Raw genomic sequence first — 14,713 nt, forward strand, 5'->3', positions numbered from 1 at the left:
CTGTGCCATCAGGGAAGCCCCTGGAGTATATTGGGTTTTTTTTTTTTTTTGCGGTATGCTGGCCTCTCACTGTTGTGGCCTCTCCCCGTTGTGGGGCACAGGCTCCGGACATGCAGGCTCAGTGGCCATGGCTCACGGGCCTAGCTGCTACGTGGCATTTGGGATCTTCCCAGACTGGGGCACGAACCCGTGCCCCCTGCATCAGCAGGCAGACTCTCAACCACTGCACCACCAGGGAAGCCCTGGAGTATATTCTTGACAGAAGGAAATTTCCGTTTTGACTAAGCATTGAAGAAAACTGAATCTTTGACTTATCTTTCACATGCCTGATGATTGAAATAATTTTCCACAGAATAACTTCTGGTTTTATACTTTTCAGTTCTTTTTTTCTTCTTCAAACGCACGTGCTTTGAGAGCTGTGAAGTGCAAGACATGGCTATATTGTAAGGTGGTTTTTGTCCTTACGCTTCTGTGTCTTGTGCTAGTTATGTCAGTAGAGTAGTCAGTAAGAGTACTGGAAGTTATTCCTGTAATGGGATATTATATAGTCAATTACATATGGTGGTGTCTGAAAATCACATAATAGCCTCACTTAAAACATCTCCTTATCCAGATTTCAAAACAGGCTGTGACCAATCCAATATGATCCAACATAGCAGAATATGATAGAAGGAAAATTGACAAAGAAGTAGACGCTGGACTTACCTGATGGAAATTAAAATATCACACTTTTGACAATTTTGCAAAAACCTATAATGACATGAACTAATTTCTAGGGTTCTTTGTAGGACCCATAGAAGTTCAAAAGGAACCCATAGAGTTGTGGAACAACAATAGAAGCTACTGTGATGAGAAGCCCGGGCACCGCAACAAAGAGTAGCCCCCGCTCGCCGCAACTAGAGGAAGCCTGCACGCAGCACTGAAGACCCAACGCAGCCAAAATAAAAATAAATAAATAAAAATAAATAAATTTATCTTTTAAAAGTAATACTCAGGTTTGAGGCATGAGAAATTTGATGAGGAGAAATTAGCTAATGTTTGCAGAACTTTTAAAATATCAAACTCAGTCTCTAAGATTTTAGCATTCTATACAACATCGGTTACTTATTAGTGGTTTGGGAAGGCCAATTTAAAATTTTCTCATCTTACAGTATTGAAATTCATGGCCCTAATGTTTCCCACGTTGACTATATGAATGATGAAGAAAAGTCAATCATGTATTTCATTTCCAACTGGACAGAAAACAATATTTTAAAAAGTGTTTGGCCTACTGACTTTTGATTTCTTCTAAGGCAAATGGATAGGTAATTTTTATTCCCTGATTAGGAGAAAAATGGTGGAAGAGGGCAGGGTTAAGAATTAAGATTTCAAGAGCATGAGAGGTAGATGGCCAACCATAGTTCCTAAGGTTCGGTGCCTGTAACTGTTGCGGCCGCTTACGCATGCCAAAGCAGTGGTACGGCTGCTGGGCTCGTGTTTGCTACCACTAGAAACATTCTTGCCAGTAGTGGCGGCAGCGGGACTCCATTACCCCCTTTTTTCACTCTCTCCAGAAGCTCCAGATGGCGTCTTCCGTGGGCAACGTGGCCGACAGCACAGAACCAACGAAACGTATGCTTTCCTTCCAAGGGTTAGATGAGCTGGCACATCGAGAATATCAGGCAGGAGATTTTGAGACATCTGAGAGACACTGCATGCAGCTCTGGAGACAAGAGCCAGGCAATACTGGTGTACTTTTATTACTTTCATCTATACACTTCCAGTGTTGAAGGCTGGACAGATCTGCCCACTTTAGTACTCTGGCAATTAAACAGAACCCTCTTCTGGCAGAAGCCTATTCGAATTTGGGGAATGTGTACAAGGAAAGAGGGCAGTTGCAGGAAGCAACTGAGCATTACCAGCATGCATTGCGTCTCAAACCAGATTTCATCGATGGTTATATTAACCTGGCAGCCGCTTTGGTAGCAGCAGGCGACATGGAAGGGGCAGTACAAGCTTATGTCTCTGCTCTTCAGTACAATCCTTCTTTGTACTGTGTTCGCAGTGACCTGGGGAACCTGCTCAAAGCCCTGGGTGGCTTAGAAGAAGCCAAGGCATGTTATTTGAAGGCAATTGAGATGCAACCGAACTTTGCAGTAGCTTGGAGTAATCTTGGCTGTGTTTTCAATGCACAAGGGGAGATTTGGCTTGCAATTCATCACTTTGAAAAGGCTGTTACCCTTGACCCCAATTTTCTGGATGCTTATATCAATTTAGGAAATGTCTTCAATGAGGCACGGATTTTTGACAGAGCTGTGGCAGCTTACCTTCGTGCCCTAATCTTGAGTCCAAATCATGCAGTGGTACATGGCAACCTGGCTTGTGTATACTATGAGCAAGGCCTGATGGATCTGACAATAGACACCTACAGGCGAGCTATTGAATTGCAACCACATTTCCCTGATGCTTACTGCAACCTAGCCAACGCTCTCAAAGAGAAGGGCAGTGTTGCTGAAGCAGAAGATTGTTATCATACAGCTCTCCGGCTGTGTCCCACCCATGCAGACTCTCTGAATAACCTAGCCAATATCAAAGGAGAACAGGGAAACAGTGAAGAGGCAGTTCGCTTGTATCGTCAAGCATTAGAACTCTGCCCAGACTTTGCTGATGCCCATTCAAATTTAGCAAGTGTATTGAAGCATCAGGGAAAACTGCACGAAGCTCTGATGCATTATAAGGAGGCTATTCGAATCAGTCCTACCTTTGCTGATGCGTACTGTAATATGGGAAACACTCTATGGGAGATGCAGGATGTTCAGGGAGACTTGCAGTGTTATACTCGTGCCGTTCAGATCAACCCTGCATTTGCGGATGCCCACAGCAATCTGGCTTCCATTCACCAGGATTCAGGGAATATTCCAGAAGCAATTGCTTCTTATCGCACTGTTCTGAAGCTTCAACCTGATTTTCCTGACGCTTATTGTAATTTGGCTCATTGCCTGCAGGTTGTCTGTGATTGGACAGACTATGATGAGCGAATGAAGAAGTTGGTCAACATTGTGGCTGACCAGTTGGAGAAGAATAGGTTGCCTTCTGTGCAGCCTCATCATAGTATGCTCTATCCTCTTCCTCATGGCTTCAGGAAGGCTATTGCTGAGAGGCATGGGAACCTCTGCTTGGCTAATATAAGTGTCCTTCATAAACCACCGTATGAACATCCAAAAGACTTGAAGCTCAGTGATGGTCGACTGTGTGTAGGATACGTGAGTTCTGACTTTGGGAACCATCCTACTTCTCACCTTATGCAGTCTATTCCAGGCATGCACAATTCTGATAAATTTGAGATATTCTGTTATGCCCTGAGCCCACATGATGGCACAAACTTCCGAGCGAAGGTGATGGCAGAAGCCAATCATTTCACTGATCTTTCTCAGATTCCATGCAATGGGAAAGCAGCTGATCGCATCCATCAAGTTGGTATACACATCCTTGTAAATATGAATGGTTATACCAGGGGTGCTCGAAATGAACTCTTTGCTCTCAGGCCAGCTCCTATTCAGGCAATGTGGCTGGAGTACCCTGGGACTAGTGGCGTGCTTTTCATGGATTATATCATCACTGATCAGGAAACGTCACCTGCTGAAGTTGCTGAGCAGTATTCCGAGAAACTGGCTTATATGCCCCATACATTCTTTATTGGTGATCATGCTAATATGTTCCCTCACCTGAAGAAAAAAGCCGTCATCGATTTTAAGTCCAATGGGCACCTTTATGACAATCGGATTGTGCTGAATGGCATCGACCTCCAAGCATTTCTTGATAGTCTATCAGATGTGCAAATAGTCAAGATGAAATGTCCTGATGGAGAAGACAACACAGACAGCAGTAATACAGCTCTTAATATGCCTGTCATTCCTATGAATACTGTTGCAGAAGCAGTTATTGAAATGATTAACAGAGGACAAATTCAGATTACAATGAATGGATTCAGTATTAGCAATGGCCTGGCAACTACCCTGATCAACAATAAGGCTGCCACTGGAGAGGAGGTTCCCCGTACCATTATTGTAACCACACGTTCTCAGTACGGGTTACCGGAAGATGCCATTGTGTACTGTAACTTTAATCAGTTATACAAAATTGACCCATCTACTTTGCAGATGTGGGCAAATATTCTGAAGCGTGTTCCCAATAGTGTACTGTGGCTGTTGCGTTTTCCAGCAGCAGGAGAAGCTAATATTCAACAGTACACACAAAATGTGGGCCTTCCCCCGAACCGTGTCATTTTTTCACCTGTTGCTTCTAAAGAGGAACATGTTCGGAGAGGCCAGCTGGCTGATGTCTGCTTGGACACTCCACTCTGTAATGGCCACACCACAGGGATGGATGTCCTTTGGGCAGGGACCCCCATGGTGACTATGCCAGGAGAGACTCTTGCTTCCCGAGTTGCAGGTTCCCAGCTCACTTGTTTAGGCTGTCTTGAGCTGATTGCTAAAAATAGGCAAGAATATGAAGAGATAGCTGTGAAACTGGGAACTGATCTCGAATACCTGAAGAAAATTCGTGGCAAAGTCTGGAAGCAGAGAACATCTAGCCCTCTGTTCAACACCAAACAATACACAGTGGAACTAGAGCGGCTCTACCTACAGATGTGGGAGCATTATGCAGCTGGCAACAAACCTGATCACATGATTAAGCCGGTTGAAGTCACTGAGTCGGCCTAAATAATGACTGTGTGCCCAGGAGAATTACCCCTGTAGCTGAGCCTCAACCTTCTGGGGGAAAGGGAACTACTTTTTCAATATCATGGTGCAGATGGGTGACAGACAATGATAAGAAATAGCACAGCCAGACTTGCTTCCTGCATGATCACGATAGGGAGAGACCCAAGAGATGCGAAACGGCTGTTCCACAAGGAGTCTCCATCGAATTTTGCAGCAGCCAGGTGTCTGGAGGGTCTGGAAGGTAAGTCTGGAAGGTCTGATCTCCCTTGGTCTCCCAGGGGATGGATGGTTAGTGTGGAAGTGAGATAGAGATTGCCCAGCCGTTTTGTGATTATCACGGATTGATTGAGTCTTCTGAATTAATTTTTTTCTTTATATTTTGGGTATTGGAGCTTTTAAAAATGTTTGGTTTCAGGTATTTTTATTCATGTGAAGTGTATATGATTCTCTTGAGATAAGGTTTTACGCTAAAATATTCCTTGTTTTAGTTTCTGAACTCTACCGATAAATGGGGACTTTGCTGGTGTAGTCTTTTTATAGGTTTTGTAAACCACTTGAGCCTATATCAGTCACTTTAGTGTCTGACATAACGTTTGGAAGTCTCAGTGCTTTGTTGGTTTGTAGATGATGGCTTCAATTCTTTTTCTGGTCCGTTTCCTTCTTCCCTTCCCCCCACTTTAAAAATTCTCCTGTAACTTGGCTAACAAAATACCAAGTGTGATTCACAACCTCCCAGAGTGTTTCTCTTCAACACATCATCTGGTGCCAAATGAAGATTCTTAGGAGTGCTTATTAATTATGAAGGGCACAGTTGTGGTACTGTCACTGACGATAATAATAATGGATTTTTGGCCTAGAGTTTTGACCTATTTCACCAGTGTTTTACCGTTGACTGCCCCTCTATGCTGCTTCCAAAAGTGAGAGTGTGTGATAAGATTTTTACTTTCATTTCTAAAGTTTGTTTTTTTAGGTGAGTCCTGTTCTTCCTTTTTCTTTCAGCAGAAATGAAATCCCAGGTAAGTATAAGTATTCAAATATTTGATCAGTAAGTCACAGTTATCTCCAGTACATTAAATAACTTTCATCAAAAAACATGTTATAGGTAAAAAGCTCTGAAGGACCAGCTATGTATATGATAATTATGTTTCAGGCCTTCTAGGGTATTATATATAATAACTTGTCTTCTGGTCGTGGTCTTGATGTCTTTATGGATTCAGCCTCAGTAGTAGCGAACTGCACTGCTACTTGGTTTGGAGTACAAATTAGACTTTAGCCCTCCTGGAGGTTGAGTTTTTGGTATTGAAAACCATAGGAATGAAATTATTGTATTTCAACAAAGGATCGAGGGCTTGAGGCTTAAACAAGCCAACATATGTGTGGGAAGCAGTCAGCCTTGAGAGCAGGCTACGGACATGCCAGGCATGCCGCTGCTGCTCGAAGGGACTGTCCCTACTTGTTCCCCTCCTTGTTCCATTCCACGGGAGATAAATCACCAGGGCCCAGAAATCAGAAAGAATGTAAAATGAGACAAGCAAATCTGTCTCCACCCTGCACGTGCAGGTTATTTTGGATGATTCTGGGTTTATGGGTTTTCTGCCAGGGAAGTTAACCTTGAGCCGAGACAGTCATTAGATAATGTAAACCACCGTCTGGCAACCTTCCCTTTTCTAGTCTATATAATCTGCAACTGTAGCATAATAAAACTTGCCTTGCAACCATCAGTTGTCTTGGTCCTTCTGACCCCATTCGTCGGTGCTACTTCAGTTCCTTACCCCGTCCCTTCTGACCCTGGGTGGTGAAATCCTCTTTCTGAGGCTGGTCCGTGGCAAGTGGCACCTGAACAGGGACCTGAAGCGTGAAGCCAATGAAAAGAAAAAGAAAGTGCAGGTAAGAGAACCCTTATGCAAAATATGTGTGGACACGAGTAAAAGTGAAACTAATAGAGGCATAAGGCAACAGTCAGAAGTAAAATAAGATGGGGCAAAAGGGCTCAAAGGAGCGTGAATTATTTGCTCCGGTTTTACTTTTGATGCTTCAAGCTCGGGGTAATAAAGTTTCTACCTCACAGTTGACTGAATTTTTGCAGCATATCCATGATGTATCTCCCTGGTTTCCTGATGGCGGCTCTGTGACATAGAAATCTGGCAGAAAGTTGGAGAAGATTTAAAAAATTATTATGAGTCTCGAGGGCCTACTCATACTGCCGTTGTTACATTTAGTTTGTGCAATCTGATAAAAATATGTTTAGGTTCTTCTCATGATAGTGTTGATTTGAATGTAAAGTCAGAAAAACATAAGCCTCTGACAGAAGAAAAGCCTGTATTATCAGCTACTGTGTGGCCACTTCCTAAACCGAAAGAGCTAATTAATTTAAATATTTCAGATGAAGAGGAACATTTTGACTTAACAGATGAGGCTTTTAAACATAAAAGAGAGAAATATCCTGAGGATGATTTTCTAATGGCTATAATAGATAAGTCAGTGCAAAAGCTGCAAATTAGTAAGGACTGTCTTCCTCAAAATTCTCCATCTGTAAAAATGCTCAGTCCCTTGCAACGTGCTGTACAAGCAGCAATAAAACGAGGAGAAGATCCTATTTTCTGTTGTCCTGTCACGGAAAGACCTGATCCTAATAATCCTCAACAGGCTATTAGGGAGCATCAGGCTCTTCCTTTTAAAGTTTTGAAAGACTTAAAATCTGCTTGTGCTCAATATGGGCCCACTGCTCCTTTTACTACTGCTATGGTTGACACTATTACAGGAGAAGCTCTTCCCCCTGCTGATTGGCAGTCTATTGCACGAGCTTGTTTAAATGGTGGAGATTATTTAATATGGAAGTTTGATTTTTATGAACGGGCTGCTGAACAAGCAGAAAAGAATGCTACCCATGATATTCCAGTTGATTATCATATGCTGATTGGGGAAGGACCATATATTTCTTTACAAGATCGATTAACTTATCCCTTTGTTGCTTATCCTCAAATAAATCATTTGGCATTACAAGCCTGGAGGAAATTATCTTCTACACACAAAACTGAGGATCTTTCAAAAATTAGACAGGGACCTGATGAACCATATGCTAATTTTGTAGATAGATTGTTACAGCCGGTGGGGAGGCTCATTGTGGATGGACTCACTGGTACAATTGTAGTTAAGCAACTTGCTTTTGAAAACGCTAATAATGCAGGTCAGGCTGCGATTCGACCTTGGAGAAAACGGGGAACATTGAAGGATTATATTCGCCTTTGTGCAGACATTGGGCCTGCTTATATACAGGGTGCTGCTATGGCTGCAGCATTAACTAAAGTGGGGTTTAAAAACAATCCAAAGAGAACAAAGACTAGTTTTAAATGCGGAAAGGCAGGTCATTTTGCTGGAGAATGTAGATCTTTTCCCTGTAACCCTGGTCCTTCCTTCCCTACTCAAAACCCTCCAGATGGTCAGAAAATCCCTGGTTTATGCCCTAAATGCAATAGGGGAAAACGTTGGGCACGAGATTGTCGCTCAGTGGCCCACAAGGATGGAACACCACTGTCGGGAAACTCCTCCCGGGGCCTTCCCCGGCCCCCAAAAATAATAGGGGCAATGTCTGTGTATCCTCCTCAAACTATCAATCAGACATTAACCAAAAACAAAAACATTCCATATATTTGCTCTCCAGAGAAACAGCAGGAAGCGCAGGACTGGACCACAGTACCTCTGCGTGATATGTATTAACTCCTGAAATGGGTCCTCAGGCCTTCTCTACGGGCATCTATGGACCTTTACCCAAGGGTTTGATGGGACTATTATTGGGAAGAAGTAGCATCACCATGAAGGGTTTAACTATTATGCCAGGAGTCATAGATTGTGACTACGAAGGAGAAATAAAAATCATGGCACAAACTATTAAAAATATAATAATGATTTCTCCTGGGGATAAAATTGCACAATTGCTACTTTTGCCCTTTGTACCTCATGGACAAATTTTACAACATCAAAAGAGAGACACAAAGGCTTTTGGATCATCTAATGCTGCCTACTGGATTCAGAAGATAGGGAAAGAACGTCCAGAAAGGAAATGAACCATTAATGGAAAGGTTTTTTCAGGTTTGTTAGACACTGGAGCTGATGTCTCTGTTATGACACAGATTCACTGGCATAAACATTGGCCCGTTAGTCCTACTATTACAGAACTTCAAGGAATAGGACAGAGTTCTTCTCCTATGCAAAGTAGTCAGTTATTATTATGGCAAGATAGTGAGGGCCATTCAGGATACTTCCAGCCTTATGTTTTGCCTAGGCTGCCTTTAAACCTCTGGGGCCGAGATATAGTAAAAGAAATGGGAGTATTACTTTATAGTCCAAATTCTCAAGTCTTTAATATGATGTTGGATCAAGGATTTCTTCCCACAAAAGGACTGGGGACAAATCAACAAGGAACTGTCTATCCTACTGATGTGAAAATAAAAAATGATAGACAAGGTTTGTGTTTTTCTTAGGGGCCTTGGATTCTCCTCCACTCACTGCTGATCCAATTACTTGGCTGAGTGATGACCCTGTATGGGTGGACCAATGGCCCCTCACAAAGGAGAAATTAGAAGCTGCAGAACAATTAGTACTGGAACAATTAGGGCATTTAGAAATTTCCAATAGTCCTTGGAATACTCCTATTTTTATTACCAAGAAAAAATCTGGAAAATATAGGTTATTACAGGCTCTAAGAGCTGTTAATAAAACTATGCTAATAATGGGAGCTCTTCAAGCAGACCTACCCTCTCCAACAGCCATACCACACAATTATCATCTTTTAGTTATAGATTTAAAAGATTGTTTTTTTCACTATTCCTTTGTTTCCTGAAGATAGAAAACATTTTGCTTTTAGCTTGCCTCCCTTAAATTTTAAGGAACCCATGAGGAGATTTCAATGGAAAGTATTGCCTCAGGGCATGGCAAATAGTCCTACATTATGCCAAAACTATGTGGCTCAGGCCTTAACTCCTGTGAGAAAAAGGTTTCCAACGTTATATCTCATACATTATATGGATGATATACTTTTAGCCACAGATAATATTTCTTTATTAGAGACTGCTTTTCAATTTTTACAACAATCCTTACAATCATTTGGCTTGGTCATTGCCTCAGAAAAAATTCAAAGACAATCTCCATTTTTCTATTTGGGAAAATATATTGATAACACTACCATTAGGCCTCAAAAACTGCAAATTCGAGTTGATAATTTAAAAACATTAAAGGATTTTCAAAAATTACTTGGAGATATTAATTGGCCAAGGCCTTCCTTAAAACTTACTACTGCTCAATTAGAGCCTTTGTTTGATATTCTTAAAGGTGACTCAGATCCTTCTACTTCACGCTCTATGACTCCAGAAGCACTTCAAGCTTTACAAATAGTTAATAGAGCTATCAGCTCTGCACAGTTAACTCGAATGCATACTCACCTGCCAATTTCTTTAATTGCTTGTCCAACACCTCTTGTACCTACTGCCATCTTATGGCAAACTGTTGGAATTATTGAATGGATTCATATGAAAACTACATCCTCTAAGGTTATTAACCCTTATTTTGAACTTAGTAGTAAACTAATAATGCAAGGTAGAACTAGATGCTTACAACTTCTGGGTATAGAACCTTCTCAAATTATTATCCCTTATTCAGTTGGTCAACAAAATTGGCTTTTTCAACATAGTAATGAATGGGGTCTTGCTCTTGCAGGATTTTCAGGTACCTTGGAATGCCATTACCCTGCTGATAAATTGATCCAATTCGACAAACTTAACTGTTATATCTTTCCTTCTATAATTAGGCAACAGCCTATTCCTCATGTACCTTTGGTTTTTACAGACGGTTCTTCTTCAGGAGTGGCTACTGTAATCATTGACGACGGAACCAAACTCATTAAACAAACTTCCTTGACTTCAGCTCAACGTGTTGAACTGTATGCTGTCATTATGGCTTTTAAACATTTGCCTTCTATATCTTTTAATTTGTTTTCTGATAGTAAATATCTTATCAGCTTATTATTTCTTCTGGAGACTGCGACCAGAGGACATACTAATGACCCTGAATTATCATCCTCTTTTCGTTTGCTTCAACAGCTTATTGGTTCCCACGTTGGTCGTGTTGCAGCTCTGCATATCCGTGCTCATTCTAACTTGCCTGGTCCATTGTCTAAACTTAATGCGACTGCAGATGTTTTAACTCGATCTACACGTGATCTTTATCCTGTGCGTTTTCCTCCCAACAATAAAGGTAAAGTTCCTCTTCCTCCTCAATCTCTTTTCCCTAAAGCAGGACATATCCCAGTTTACCGTCCTCCTCCTTTCCATTCATCATGCTGTCAAGAATGGCTAAGGTATTGAATTCATTATCTTCATACTGTTGATACTCATGGTCCATGTCCTGGACACCCTCATATTATGGTAAGTTATGATCAAACTGCTTCACAAGCAGCACAGCAATCGCATGCTTTACACCATCAGTCGGAGGCTACGTTACACAAAGAATTTTCCCTTACTCATGAAGCCGCCCGACAAAATGTTAAGCAATGCCCACAGTGCTTACTTCACCTTCCTGTTCCACATTATGGTGTTAATCCTCGTGGATTATTACCTAGTCATTTATGGCAAATGGATGTTACTCATATCCCGTCTTTTGGGAAATTACAATTTGTTCATGTCACTATTGATACTTATTCTGGTTTCCTCTGTGCTACAGCACAGACCCGAGAAGCTACTAAACATGTTATCACTCATTTATTACACTGTTTTGCTTTCATGAACCTTCATTTTACAGGAACCAACATTACTCTTACAGGCCCGGCTACCAGCCGACGAGAGGATCTTAAGGATACCATCATTTGGTATAAAAATGGGCAAGCTATTAATATTAGAGGTCGAATCTCATATGCCTCACCACTTTGGGATTCCGCTATTACTATAGCCAAGGTTCCAGGTGAAGATTCAGGAAATTATTTCTGTATGAAGCATTTACTTGAAGGACAAGGGATACTTATAGTTGGACATAAAGTTACTATTCTTAACAGAAAATCAAAAACTCAATTTCCTCCTTTTATGACCATTAACTTTGCTGGATCCAATTTTGAATGTTGCAATGCATCTTGGAATAATAACCAAATATGGTGTACTACAGATCATACCAAGGGGTCAATTCTTATCTCTTCTATTCCCATCATAGATAGGTTTATCACATTTCAAAAGAACTGGGATATATGGAAACTAGCTCTAACTTATTCCAATACACCTGTTATAACTTGTGTTGCTCCTCCATATACACTTTTAATTGGTTCTATTAACATTGGTAATTCTTCCAAAGGAGGATATAATATTAGCTGTGTTCATTGTATTTTTAGCAGTTGTATGTTCCCTTCTGCAGGAACACAATCTGTGCTTATACTAAGGCAACCCATATATGTTATGGTGCCTGTACATCTGAGAGAACCTTGGTATGAAGATACTGGAGTACAGGCATGGGTGGAACTCTCCAAAGCCTTGCAGAGAAGGAGACGCTTTATTGGGTGGCTAATAGTAAGTTTACTTGCCTTGGCTGCTCTGTCTGCTACCGCGGCTACTGCCTGTCTTGCTCTTTCACAGAGTATTAATCATGCTCACTTTGCTAATCAATTATCTCAAAATACCAGTCTTGCTTAATCTTTACAAAGTCACATAGATTTACAGATTAATAACACGTTAGATGAATTTAAAAACGCAATTTTGAGGATTGGAGATCAGATGGCAGCATTAAAATTGAGGATGTGTTTAGCTTGTCATGCAAAGTATACGTGGATTTGTGTTATTCCTTACAAGTACAATGACTGTGTTTGGGAATGGGAAGAAGTAAAAATGCATCTGCTGAGTGTTTGGTCAGATAATATTAGTCTTGATCTTAAGAAATTAAATGCTGAAATTCAGGATATACAAAATGCACATCTTGATGATATTTCACCAGAAGATGTAATTCAAACTTTACTGGATCATTTAAAGTGGTTAAACCCTTAGTCGTGGATTACTAGAGGGTTGTCAGGATTTATTACCCTGGCCATAATTTGCCTATTATTGATAATAATCTTCTCATGTCTGTTTCGTATCCTGATGCAACAGTATACTACTCTCGGCACTAAGGTTCATGGAATTATTTTGCAGCAAAACTTAAAAAATAAAAAAGGGGGACCTGTGGGAAGCAGTCAGCCTTGAGAGCAGGCTACAGACATGCCAGGCATGCCGCCGCTGCTCGAAGGGACTGTCCCTACTTGTTCCCCTCCTTGTTCCATTCCACGGGAGATAAATCACCAGGGCCCAGAAATCAGAAAGAATGTAAAATGAGACAAGCAAATCTGTCTCCACCCTGCACGTGCAGGTTATTTTGGATGATTCTGGGTTTATGGGTTTTCTGCCAGGGAAGTTAACCTTGAGCCGAGACAGTCATTAGATAATGTAAACCACCGTCTGGCAACCTTCCCTTTTCTAGTCTATATAATCTGCAACTGTAGCATAATAAAACTTGCCTTGCAACCATCAGTTGTCTTGGTCCTTCTGACCCCATTCGTCGGTGCTACTTCAGTTCCTTACCCCGTCCCTTCTGACCCTGGGCGGTGAAATCCTCTTTCTGAGGCTGGTCCGTGGCACATATGAATATGTTTTTGTCTTGCTGTCCTGCACACATGCTGTCTAGTAACAGATATTTTGTCTGCTATTAGTGTTTTAGATTATGTCTTTCCAAAGCGCTGAGGCAGTGCACCTATTTTGAAGTTGCAGCTGATGCCTGAACGGTATCCTAGCTGACAAATTATTGATTAATGAAAACATGAATTTCTGAAAGATTTGTACTGTTAACCAAAATCTGAGCAAGGAGTCTCAAATGTAATTCTTAGCCAGAATTACATGTGAATGAACCATTTAACAGTGTAAATCAAGGAACATCAATGTAGGGATTTCTTTTCATTTATTTCTTACCTGCTTGAAATATCAGTTAAAGGTTGCCAGCTTGGTTGCAGATGAACGGACGTTTGAAGTTCCCCGAACTACTTAATGTGAAATAGGATACTAGACTTCCAACGCCCTCAAGGCTGTGACCTTGCAGCCATTTTACATAGCACATCATCCTCCTATAGGGATGAACCTTTCCCTGGCCCGAAAAGTAGCCACTCCACTGAAGCTTTGCTTATTGTAACAGGCTTTTGTTTCCAGGTTACATGTCTGTGGAAGACTTAATTCTGAATAGAGATATAGATATTACTGGAAACTAATTGTTTTTGCTATTATACTCTGCTTATACTCTGTTTTACTCTGTAAAACATTTAAATTGTGCTACAAAAATTCAGATGTTGTCTTGCAATCTTTAAACAATAAATGAATGAATTGCCCTTAAAAAGATTTAAGCAGTTAGTTAAGCTGTTGGTCCCACATCAGACAAATTATCCTTATACCTCCTGTCAATATTGTTAACAGAGACTGTTATTTTATTAATCCTTATGATCCCGTGATTCTTTCTTTCATGTTTCGGGGCACAGCAGGTGAGAGAGTGGGTTTGTTAAGCTGGGTGGGTTTATCCTTCTTTTATGCGTTCATTCAATTTTCTGTTCATTTACTTATTGTATACATATGACAATAGAAGCTGCTAAAGCAATCATTGCTATTCTGCAAAACAACAAGGCACAGAAGCAGATGTCTTATTTCCGAGATTTCTCCCCCCAGGATTATTATGATTAAAGATCCTTTCCCCCCACTCCCTGGAGAGGACAAGGGGCTGCTCGCTGGAGGATTTTTAATGACTTGGGGAAAGGCTCAAATATCCCCCCATTAGGGTAATCCACCCCAGGGGCAAACCACACAAGAATATTATGAATTTATTTTATTTTTCTATCCTTGCAAAGGTAATACTCAGCTCATTAGAAAATGAAAACTATACTGTCAAATTTCAGAATTACATGGATGAAGAAAATCACCAAAGTGGCATCATATCATGTGTGTTACAGTTGTATTTACTATATTGAC

This window comes from Mesoplodon mirus (assembly GCF_964341445.2).
Source record: "Mesoplodon mirus genome assembly, contig: SUPER_3_unloc_8, whole genome shotgun sequence".
In the NCBI taxonomy this organism is placed as follows: Eukaryota; Metazoa; Chordata; class Mammalia; order Artiodactyla; family Ziphiidae; genus Mesoplodon; species Mesoplodon mirus.